The sequence below is a fragment of the Terrapene carolina genome, unplaced genomic scaffold (assembly GCF_002925995.2).
Source record: "Terrapene carolina triunguis isolate 2854851 unplaced genomic scaffold, T_m_triunguis-2.0 Scaffold629, whole genome shotgun sequence".
NCBI lineage: Eukaryota > Metazoa > Chordata > Testudines > Emydidae > Terrapene > Terrapene triunguis.
Window position 1 is genome coordinate 18,587,941 of NW_020664980.1, and position 12,118 is coordinate 18,600,058.

Sequence of the window (12,118 nt, forward strand, 5' to 3'; positions counted from 1 at the left end):
TCTCTGTGGCGTTTGTTTAGATGCATTATGAGAACGGCACTTGAAGGCTTAGAGGAGAGAAGTGTCTGACTCAACACCCCCGATCGCAATCTGAGTCTCGTTTGCAACCGGCCCCCTCTTCAGAACGGGCTGCGCCAGAAACCTGCCAACCGTAGGAAAGTTCCCCTCAGGGTTCGGACCCAAACTGCAACTCAGACCTGTCTTTTATTTGCAGTGGAAGCTGTGGCCCCAGAGGCTGGATTGGAGACTTTAGCCCGTCCTCCTCCGGGGCAAAGGCTGGAGAACTGCCATTGGGTCGCCCTGGTCACCGAACAATTATTTTTAAAACTCTATTCTCCCGTTTCAAAGCCCCTTTTCCAGGCATGCCTTGCACTGGCCCAGGGCCACGTCTCCGATGCTGGGTTGGGTGGGCCTTTCTCAGGGCTGCCCAGAGGATTCAGGGGGCCTGGGGCAAAGCAATTTCGGGGGCCCCTTCCATAAAAAAAAAGTTGCAATACTGTAGAATACTATATTCTCGTGGGGGCCCCTGTGGGTCCCGGGGCCTGGGGCAAATTGCCCCCCTTGTCCCCCCCGGGCGGCCCTGGCCTTTCTTGCCATGGGTTGCTAATTCCCAGAATGCCAGGGGGCAGGGCAGAGGGGACCTCGCAGCAACAGCAAACAGCTGCTTAAAGTTTCATTTTCATTTGGACCCTGTACTGCCCCCCAGACTTCCAAAGCAGGCCTGTTCCCTGTGCAGAACGCCATGGAGGAGAGGGAAATCTGCTCCTTGTGCTCTGATCAGCCTGATCCAGTAAATGTGACTTTGCAACTGGACTCCAGACAATCTCCCAAAGCCTCATTAATCCCCAGTTTCCCCTTGCCAAAGTCAAACAGGAAATAGCAGTAACAAAAAGGGCCTGGGATGAACACCAGCTGCGGCCCAGTTCCCGCCAGTCCCGAGCTCTTCGTGGTGTTTACCCTTGCCAGCCCGATGTGTGTATCCTGCCTCACATTCTTATCCCAATACACGGGGCTAGCGAATGGTCAACGTTTCTGTGTCCAGCTAAGGAGGCAGCGGTGTTCCCGCTTCCGCAGTGTTAGCGAGAACAGCTCGAACCTGTTGAAAGCACAACAGCTGGCTGCCCACCAACAGGCGTGCGCACTGCACCGCACCGCGTGAGTCACACGAGCGTGAGGAGACGTGCGAGGGTATCAGTCTGATCTATCGGTGTTCTCACTCCAGAGGCTCTAGGTGACTGCTGGGGAGTTGCCTTGTGGTTGGGGTTGCAATGGGCTTGCCGTCTCGGAGTGGGAGTGCTGGGTTTTTTTGCATTTCAAAGGTGGTAACCCTGCCCAGAACAGCTGGGGTGCAGGGCACTCTGGCCACAATCTCTGCCTCCCTGGAAATGCCCCTCCTGCCCCAGGACCCCCTCACTCCGTGGATGTGGGGGAGGAGACTGCAGGGCTGTTCTGCCAGCCCCCTCATCAAGGGAATTTGTGGGTGGGGAGATCTGGCTGGTTTTCAGTCACAGGTGCAGCCTGGAGGGGCTGGAAGGCAGCCCACAACGGGGACCAGACCGTTGATGAAATATCCTAAAATGTGAACAAATCAGCCATAGGAAGTGCTCACCCACTTCCTTTGGCTGATTCTCACACCGTGCAATACTTCCCTCTGGAGGAGGACAGACAGGACAGGACCTGCTCTGCCTCCAGGGTCAGGTCCACGTCTTCCGCCCCCAGGCAGAGACTCCTTGATGGTGCAGGTAGTCCAGCATGGAGTGCGCTGGCGCACGCCTTCCTCCGCCACCTCCGACGGCTCCGATGCCACCGGCAGCTCTTTTACCTCCATCCCAGGGGTCTCCCGCGAGACCTCTCCGAGCTGCCGGTCTTCTACCAGGACCTCCTCCAGACCTGGAAGCTGGGCTCAGCAACCAGGTCCATAGCGGCCACCAAGGGGGAGGGCCTCCTCGCGGAGCCCCCGCTGCACAACCCCCAGCTCGGTGTGCAGGTGGCAGAGTCCCGCTCCGTGTGCCGGAGGTTGGTCCTGGCAGGTAACACCAGGATTGGAGACCTCCTGGACTGGGTGGATCCCCTGGTGCTCAGCCAGTGCATGGGGCTCTCCACCCCTCGTGTCCCCTGTGCATACTCCAGGAGGTAGCCTTCCTGCCCGCCTCTTGGGCCTTCCTCAAGCGGGTCCTATAGGATGGTGCTCCCCGCCAGCCTCTCACCCATGGCCTTCCGGACCTCACCCTCGGGCCCCTTCCCTGTGAGCCCCCCCCGCCACCCGGGCCGGCTGTGCATCCTGCAGCTGGTCCATCTCTGAACCATGCCAAGGGAATAGCTGTACACGCTCGTGCGCCAGACTCTTCACTTCCTCACCCTCGTGCATAGGCGCTGACTTCTGCTGGTGCCGGTGGGTGCTCAACCCCGACCCCACCCCGACTCCGCCCCTATCCTGCCTCCCCGGCCTTGCCACGCCCCCATTCCAACCCCATCCCCAAAGTCCCCGCCCCAACTCCACCCCCTCCCTGCCCCTATTCCAACCCCTTCCCCGAATCCCCACCCCAGCCCCGCCTCTTCCCCTGAGCATGCCGTGTTCCCACTCTTCCCCACTCTCTCCCAGAGCGGCAAGTGCTGGGAGGAGAAGCAGGGATGCGGCGCGCTCAGGGGAGGAGGTGGAGGAGGAGGTGAGGTGAGCTGGGGAGGGGAGGTTGGCTGCTGGTGGGTAAGCACCCACCAATTTTTCCCTGTGGGTGCTCCAGCACCTATGCCCTCATGTCTTGCCCTGACACCAAGTGGCAGGTGAGGAGCGCCGGTGGGCCAGGCTGTATTCCACCCCAGTCCCCCGGCCCGCCGGGGATATTAGTTGACAGCTCCTTCCAGCATCTATGTACCAGGAGGAGGAAGCTGGACTGGGAGGTGCCCTGCAACTGTGGGGCCTATTTCCAATCCTCTCTGGGCAGACTTCCTCTGGGCTGCGTCCACCGGCTCCCTGGACACCTTTGAGGAGCAGTGGGCGCTGTCCGGGGTTCTCTGCTCAGTGTCCCTCTCTGGCTCCTTGCTTGTGACCCTGTGACCCTCACTCCCATCCCTGTTTTATCATTTGTTTCCCCCTGAACTCTTCTGATGCCCGGGTCTAGTGGCTCCTCCCCTTAGGCTGGGTGGGGGCGTTACCCATGGGCAGGCTTGTACCCATCCCTGGCAGTCCAGTGGCACCAACCTAGATGACCACAGCAAGGATGGGGGGGTGGGGGGTCAAAGAGATTTCCCTCCTCGGGGTATAATATGCTTCCTGTGAAGCAGTCGGCTTTGGCTGCTGTCAGAGGGCTACATAAGATGGACTGTTGGTCTGTTCCATCTAGAGTGACCAAATGTCCTGATTTTATAGGGACAGTCCCGATTTTTGGGTCTTTTTCTTATATAGGCTCCTATTGCCCCCCACCCCCTGTCCCGATTTTTCACACTTGCTGTCTGGTCACCCTAGTTCCATCCTGGCATTGCTTGCATGGTGCTTACTGCATTTGCATGGCTCAGGAAGTATATGCAGCCAAGCCCTTCATGCCTTCAGTGGCCCTTGTATCCCTGGGATTGCTTTGAGCAAAGCTGATCATTATTGTCCTCAAACATTCGGGTCCCTTAAAAATATATTGAGCAAAGGGTAAGTCGCTGCTGTGGCTGGGGCCGGACCCTGGTCATGTGGGGGACTGAACTGAAAAGAAACCTTTGTCGTTGAGGAGCAGAATTGAGAAGTAACTCCGTGTGTGGGAAACATATGCAGAGACCTCGTGGATTCAGGCGGGTCACAGCGAGTAACTATCGTGTCCTGTGTGACAGAGGCAATCTAACTGGCCAACCAGTAGCAACAGTGGGATGCCAAACGGCACTAAAGCACTTGGCAAACTCCGAACATCTTTAGCCGGCTCAGGGCAATGTATAGTATCTCTGCAGGGGGAATGGTTGCAGTAATTACCAGCTGTGACATTAACTCTTCTACAACCTGCTCTAACTACCAACACCTGCTTGCAGGGGAGGCCGCCCTGATGCATCGACCTGCACACTAGCGTTGCTGATTAGATATATATTAAGATCTGCTCCTGAACCACAGTAATCAGATCAACTTTCTAATGAGGTGCAGCCACCAGAAGCCAAGTCTAGCTCTGAAATGCTGCAGCCCGCAGAATATATTTGTCTGATTTTAGCAGCACCCCCAGCTCCCACCGGAGACCTGGGCCTGCTCAGCACACTTGATTACTGTGACTTCCCCCAGGTGTGCAGCTGCAGCCCCTATAAAAGAGAGCACAGAGGGGTGGGGCCTCTGCCCTGCAGAAGGTCCCAGCAAACTCACTGCAGGGCACAGACTGTTAGCGCTTCTCTTTGCTTGTAGGTGGGGTGACTTTTAGTTTGGCCTGGGATTTTGCAAACAAATGCATCTGTACTAATTGCAGCTCTGTTGAATGGGCTTTCAGGGGAGGGGAAGAGAAAGAAAAGTCGGGTGGCTAGAAAGAGGAAGCAGGAAGAGGATCAGAGAGAGGTAGCTGTGCTAACACAACGCGGGAAAGAAATCACACGTACACACACACACACACACCCACACACACACACACACACACACCACGGACGCCTGCAGCTCGCAACCACACTTCTAGAAGCCTTGTTTCACTTTCAGGTCCCCACCGAGCTGTGCAGCCTTTTCTCTCCCCACACCCCCCTTTGTGGTCTAACCACTTGGGCTCACAGCCCACGCAGTGACTTCCCATCCCATGAACTGAGCCAATTCTCTCCTTTGAGTGGGTGGGCTCCACCCCTCGGCCGCCTTCACAAACAGGCTGTGTAAGCCGGGGCAGATACAGCGGCTCTGATGGGGAAAATCGAGCCCCACACTCCAGTTCAGACTCACTCCCTTTCCTCAGGGCACAAAACAGATTTCACCACAGGAGCAAGGTAACCCGGACACTTGCTAACAACCCTCAGAGTTGTTTCTGGCTTCCAGCAGGATGGGAGAGGACACAAGCCTTGACCCTAGGTAGACTCTGTCCTCCCCTCCCAGGTGACCCAGGTGAGGGGCAGGCAACCTGGGCTCACTTTGTTACCCCTTCCATGCTGGAACACAAGGAGCACCCTTATAGTTTGTCACAGGGGCTCCACGTAGGCCTGAGGGTCTGCCCGCGCTGCTCTGATGGGGCTCATTCTGCAGATATTGTAGTGTCCCCCAAGCCAGACTCCATTTGCTCTGAGCAGGGGACTGGCTGTTTTCCCAGGGGACGACTATGTGCCGTGGTCCTGCAAGTGCCATAGCAAAAACCTCCTGTCCAGCTGTGCCGTGCTGCGACTCGGTACCCGACTCGGGGCTGAAATAGAATTCAAGGCCTATGCACAGGCCATCAGCCCAGCTCCCAGGTGACCCCCGCCCTGTGGGCTCACAGAGGAGAGCCCATCCCATTAAGGAAGCACTTCGGAGCAAACACTGTCAGGAATCCTGCCTCTGCAGACAGAGGAACAACCAGCCATCACTCCTTTCCGTGCGCTGAGGCTGTTCGTTGGTCAGGGAGGTTCTGATTCCAGGCTAAAGCAGTGACTTAGAAATCAATAGGATTCCATGCCTCCCAGGTGGCATTCCGTAAATGAGAACTGGTCCAGAAACTGGTCTCGAAAGCAGGAAGCGGGTTGCTTAAGCATGCATGGCATGCAGGAGTCGGACTGAACAAATGAACAGACCACTCCTGGCATACAGTGTAGTACATTCTTGACAATCCTCAGGGTAGCTCTCGGGGTGAGGTCAAGAAGGGTATGAATACTTGGGTACACTGCAGCCATATGGCATCCTTTTGAAAGCTTTTGAAGGATTGGGGTCCGGAGGTTAGAGTGGGGGACTGAAACCAGAACTCCTGGGTTCTAGTCTGACTTCCGTTACTGACTTGGCGTGTGTGACCTTGGGCAAGTTTGGCCTCAGTTTCCCCCTCTGCACAATGGGAGATGATGATACTTACTGCAAGGGTGTTGTGAAGCTTAATTCGTGTCTATCAGGAGACCCTTAGCTAGCAAGCTCTGTGCAAATGCTGCAGTATTACCTGAGCGTTCCGCAGCCATTCGCTTTTACTGACTTCTGAGACATGTGCTTCCTTTTGCAGTCTCTGTTGGGTTTTTCCAGCTGCCAGCTCAGCCCAGGGCCTGAAAAACCCAGTGGTTCTCTCTGTTTCTTACCTCATCACCATCGCTCAGATCCTGGATTCCGAGCTTTACTGGTGACTCAGGTATCAGCCCATCCTTCCGGAGCTGCTGTTCTGGCTCTGCAGAGCTACGGGCGGTAACCCATCTCTGAGCCTAGTTCTGCACTCACTGAGTAGTGCTTACTCAAGCTAAGAGCTTCACATGTTGTTGGCTACTCTGTGTGTTATCTTCCAAATGACAACAAAACGTATATTGGTAGCAGCATAATCCTCCCTCCTGAAGGGATCCTACAGCACTTGGCAAACTGTGTTCAATAGTCACTTCACCCACCACTGAAATGCAGCCACCTCTGGGGCTGAGCACGGCAGCTGTGTTTAAAGTTAAAATGCAACAAAAAGAAGTTATTGCTCTCAGTGGTGATCTCTGGGAACTCTGGAAGTTGGGAGAGCCCTACCACATTGGCATAACACCCATTGAATCCAATGGGGCCACAAGTCGGTCTCCAGATCACTAGGTCTTTTGCTGAGCCTCCAGATCACTGAGCCTCTCAGCCAGCTCCTTCTCTTCCATCCTAGGCTGACGGCAGCAGCCAATGATTATATCACACATCAGCAGAACCGGCTTTTCTGCCACTTTATGTCAATGAATGGCCTGAAAGTCTCCGGAGCACCAGAACTGGGAAGGCTGGGAGGTGACCCAACAACTGAGCGGAGCATCTGATTGGCCACGTCTATAAGAACAGCCGCACCGGTACTCTCTGGAGTCCTGTTCACAGGAGCCAATTCCATATGCTTGGAGGGAAGCTACACTCCACCAATTCCTTCTGACCCCCAGGGGCAGGTGATCAACTTCTGCCATGAAGCAGGAGGGTTTGATAACCTTTGTCATTTCCTAGTGTGCATTAACTGCAGCTGTTGTTCTTGTTCAAAGGACCAAATTCTGATCTCAGTCATGCTGGTGTGACAGCCTTAAAATGTCAGATCTCCCGCAGAGCTCTAAATAACACCACGCAGACTGGTAGCAGTGGGAAGGAATGTCTTTTATAACAAACCTGTTACATATAGTTTAGCGCCTAACTCTATTTAACCCTTTAAATGTCTCTTTGCAGAAAGGAGAGACTCTTTTAGCTGCTTATAGCTGAGGGCTTGCATGGGTTACTTAGAGCTATTTGGAAAACACGGTCTCCACCCCACAGGAAATTCTGATATTTCAACATTTATTTTCATCTGGAGTCGAGAAAAGAAAGTTGAAATATCGAAAACTTTCACCGAACAAAAAGTTTCAAGCTGGAAATTTTAAACTGAAAAATGGCCGACGTTTTTGATTGCAACGGAACGTATTGACGGTTTGAGTCAGAATGTTCATGCCAAATGACCATTTCTAGTTTGTTTGCAACCAAACATCTTTCAAAGTGTCGATTCAAAATGAATTTGTTGGTTTCCATTTTCCTGATGGAAAATCAGAAAATTCAATCAAAAATGACATTTTTCCATGGAAACCTTCAATTTGAGCTGTTTCTAAGTGCTACATTTCAACCAGCTCTAATAAGACCCTGATTGGACATACATTTTAACCCACTGAGCCTGGCAGTGTTTGTGGCTTGCGTGATATGATGCAGAATCTCCTATCAGCTGACTTCTGAGTCCACAACGGCCCCCTGATCAAATTAAAGGCAGAAGCTGTCTGGCCCCAGGTGTTCACTTGCTCTCTATTTGAATCACTTATACATCTTCCAGAGCAGGCTTTTTCAGTGAAACCACTCTTGTGTTTTTCATAGTGTCAGAGCCTGTGACTCAAAGCCTTGAAGTTTTAAATGGCATGAGATATGATCTATTCCAGGCTACAGGGGACCGTCACGCTATGACTTGCACATGCTGCGTCTCTAATGAGGTTCCCGTTTGCTGTCACAGCATGTTCACAACACTAACCAGAACCAGAAAGGACGCGGGGGAATATAAAAAGACTGTGGCTTAGTGTGTCTGCGTGTGGGGAGGGAGTTTTGTATGCGTGTATGGATACCCGGGCGGGGGTGAGCATGTGAGACTTCCGCCACCCCTCAATGGCCGTTCCCAAACAGCCTTTTGGTCGTTCCATTTCGTTGGGGAGATGTTAAAAATCGTGCAAATGTTCGACACGGAAGCTTTTGAAAGAAGTTAAAGGGGGTCTAAAGTGCAGCCCAGTTAGTCCCTTCCTGGGTCTCCAGGACATGCTTACACCTAAGAATAGTAGGGCCAGATGCTCAGCTGGTGTCAATCGATGTAGATCCGTTGGTTTCATTTCCACCAGGGAGGACTTGGCCCATAGTCTGCTATTTATATCTGAAAGAGGAAGTGTGCTACGCTCTTGACCCGCCCTAGAATCACACACAGCTGCCAGCAGCACTCCCCTCCCAGTTTGGGTGGTGCAGTCCCAGACTTCGAACACCAGCCCTGGAGAGCCTGCTATGGACGCTGGAGAAGCCAGCATGATGCAGGTGCTGTTCTGCACAAGCCACTCCCCGGCACACCGGAAAACCAGCAAGACCTGCCCTTTAGGGCAGTGACCAGCTCCCTCTCTTCTGCTCCCAGGGGGGCTCTGCAAAGAACTAGCTCTGTTTAAATGCAATCCCTCAAGGTGCATGCCGGGTACATTTAGTGCGTGCCTGCAAAACATATACAAGCATGTGGGCTGACTGTGAAGGGCCTGATAACCCCACAGATACAAGGAGGTTCAGTTACGAATGAGAAGCCTTTACATGCCACTGCTTCTCCTAGGTATTGTGGGTATCGCCAAAGGCTTTCAGAGCCCTGCAGTGTCCCAGAAGGAAGGAATGAGGGATTTTCAGTCCTGACACTGACTGCCGTGGCTTGGAGACTTGTCAGACTCAGTGCAGTGACCGCTGCTAGCAGTCCTGTTGCCTGATGCACGACTGGAAGGGGCTCGGATACTGCCCTGATGGGTGTGGTACAAGAACGGGGATAGAATAGAACAGTGTCTAGAACAGAACTGCTGCTCAAAGGCGAGGCAGGTGTTGGGAGGTTCTTTGTTAAGTTCTCCTCTTATGTTCAGTATTTACCCTCTGGACTGCAACAGCTCCTGTCTTTCAAATGGTGCATGCAATATTCATAGCTTAAATAAACAAAACATCTTGTAGTCACTGCCAGACCAGAGAAGACAGTTTATCTAGTCTAATATCCTGCCTCCAGCATCAGCCAGTCCCAGGTGCCTGGGAGAAAAGACACAACCCCCCTGTAATGTACCTAACGGTGAGGCACTGACTCGGAGGGAGAATTTCTTGCTGACCCCAGATAGTGATCAGTTTATGTCTTGAAGCATGAAGATTAATTCTCCTTGTCATTGTTCAGCCTGGACAATGTGATTACAGGTGTTGTTTTTCTGCACAGAACTTTCTAATCCTGTCATTGGTCTTATTAAGCTAAGGAAGTTTTGGATTCATCTTTGTGTCTTCAAAGCCAGCCAGCCTGATTTTACTTCCATATTTGGGAGACGGGCGGAATGCATCCCAGCTCCCCATTGTCCATCACTCCGGCGATATCCTGCATCAGAAAGTGACAATTCAGCGGCCCTCTAAAAAGCCCTCCTCTCCTTCTCCCTTTTCTTGGCAAATGCTGTTTGTTGATCCAGCGTCGTCCCAGCTCTGCTATATTAAAAGGAATATTTGAATGCCCTTAAAAAGTGCCAGACTGCTCACGGGGCAGAGTCTAGCACAAAGTCTATGGACCACTTAAATTCCATTTTCCATGAAGATGTCTCCACCAGGGCACATGTGGTCCATAGACCTTTTGCTGGCCCTCTGTGCCAGGCTGAATGTGGCCTTCCGTGCACAGAACAAGTACAGAGCTAGTGGCAGCCCCATATTCTCCTGCCGATGGTCTCAGCCCTCACCACCACTGACCAGATCTGTATAGTTCAGTCTCCAGGTTCCATTCAGTGCTAAGCCAGCTGACAAGCCGGCCAGCTGTGCTGCTGGAACTTGGACTGAGGACAGCAGTCAGTTTCACAGCGGTCACTACACAGCTGTAACCCTGGGTCAGTTTTGAACCAGCAAGGTGGGAAGGGAAGGATCTTTACCAAGTTCCTGGTCCCCTGAGCCTTCTGCTTCCCCGGCGTGCATGTCAGAGCTATTCTACCGCACTGATCCCTTCACGGTCGCCACTCTCAACGTTAACAAGAAGATCTCACCACATGATGGTCAATGGGAATTTTGCAGCTATGCCCCTGAGAAAACCTCACTCAGATCTGGGTGTGAAGTGCGAAGCATTAAACCAACTTGACCTCAGAACACTCCCTCTTCATCCAGAATAACCAGCCCGTCTTCTCTGTCCTTCCCTGAGCACTCCGGACTTCTACCTAATCTCTTGTTTATACATGATAGTGGAACTAAGGGCCGTGTCCTGCTCTGAACTCGGTGGGCTTGTGGCCGGAGACATGAGCACAGGATCAGGCCCCCTGTCTGCATCAATATTCCAGTCACGGAGGCTGTGTTGACATTTGTGTATTGTTTAAAATGCCCCTCTGCGGCTCTCGAGCCCTTGGGGCTCCATCAGAGGCCAATGGGAGCGCTAGGATAGACCGTGCGCCAGGGGACGAGCCTCCCCCTGCACACAGCTGGTCTCCGTGAGATGGTGGTTAGTGTGTCTACACGCCCGCTCCCACAGTTGCTACCGCTGATGGAGCTGCACCCCCTGGAAACAATGCTTGCCACCTCCACCCCCGCCAACGACAGATGGTGCCTCGTCCCAGAGGATGCCTCCAGGGACCTGTGTCTAATGGGATTGAGACAAGCATATTATGCAGACTCTTCTAATGGTCGCTTTGGGCTGTTTTCCACATTATGAGCAATTATAGCACCCAGCCACCTGACCTGCGTAATACTCTGGGGGGAGGAAAAGGCAGACGCTGCTCTGGGGCAGGGCTCAATGTTGATTAGCTACGCTCAGCAGCTAACAGAGGAGGTAACGGAGCTAGCCCCCAAGAGCACACAAGGCCACGCCAGTCCGAGCAGGTCAGGAGATCTGCTCCCCACCCCAGATCCAGCCAAAAGCAAATCCTTCCTTCCTACATGTGCATTCAGCAAGTTGAACCTTATCGGTGGTTTTCCTGTGCTCATTTCCATTTATAGCCAATTCATCACAACTATGTTATTGTTTTTAAAGTCTCAGCTCTCCCCTAGCCCCTGTGCCATAAATAAGGGGTTGATGGTCTGCAATTGCATCGCATATTTTCAAAGACGGAGTCTCCAAATCCACCTATGGTTGGGGGGCTGCCACAAGGCATCAGAGCCCACCTAATAAAGAGGTGTCGATCACATGGACTTTTCTGCACCCTCCTGCTGCTATGCGGCTGGCAAAGTTCCCCTCTGGCAAGCAGCCTATGGATTCTGCTAGATCTATGGCACTAGAGAAAAGGGGCCCCAAGCTCCAAATGACAATCGGGCTGGGAAGGGAGGCTTCCCAAAAGCTGTGTTAAGCGGAAGAACTCTTCAAGCTTCATGGAGATGTTTGTTGATGCTCTTTCGCTGTTTACTCTTGTCATGTAAACTCTTTTCCAAACACGCCCAGGTTGTCTAGCTTATTTTTAGTACATTTCAAGTGTACAGCAGAGCTTAAGCAAAGCTGATGGGCAATGCATTCAGATGCAGAGGCCACTGGACTGGGTGTCAGAAGGACCTGGGTTCTGTTCCTGACTCTGCCATTGCCCTGCTGTGTGAATTTAATGTACACCAGGACCTTCCTGTTCCCCTCTCACTGCAACCAAACTACCCACACTGCTCTTGCTGGCAATCACACTCCAGTTAGCAGGCCCCATACTTCTCCCAGTTAGCAGGAATGGATCGCTTCCCAGCTAGCAGGAACTTTTCCTGGACTTCTAAAACTTCTTGAGAAGCATGCCTTTGCCAATCTCACGTGATGGGGACAGCTGAGTTCACTTTGCTTCCCACGGGCACTGGCTTTCTTTATCCCTGCCCTCC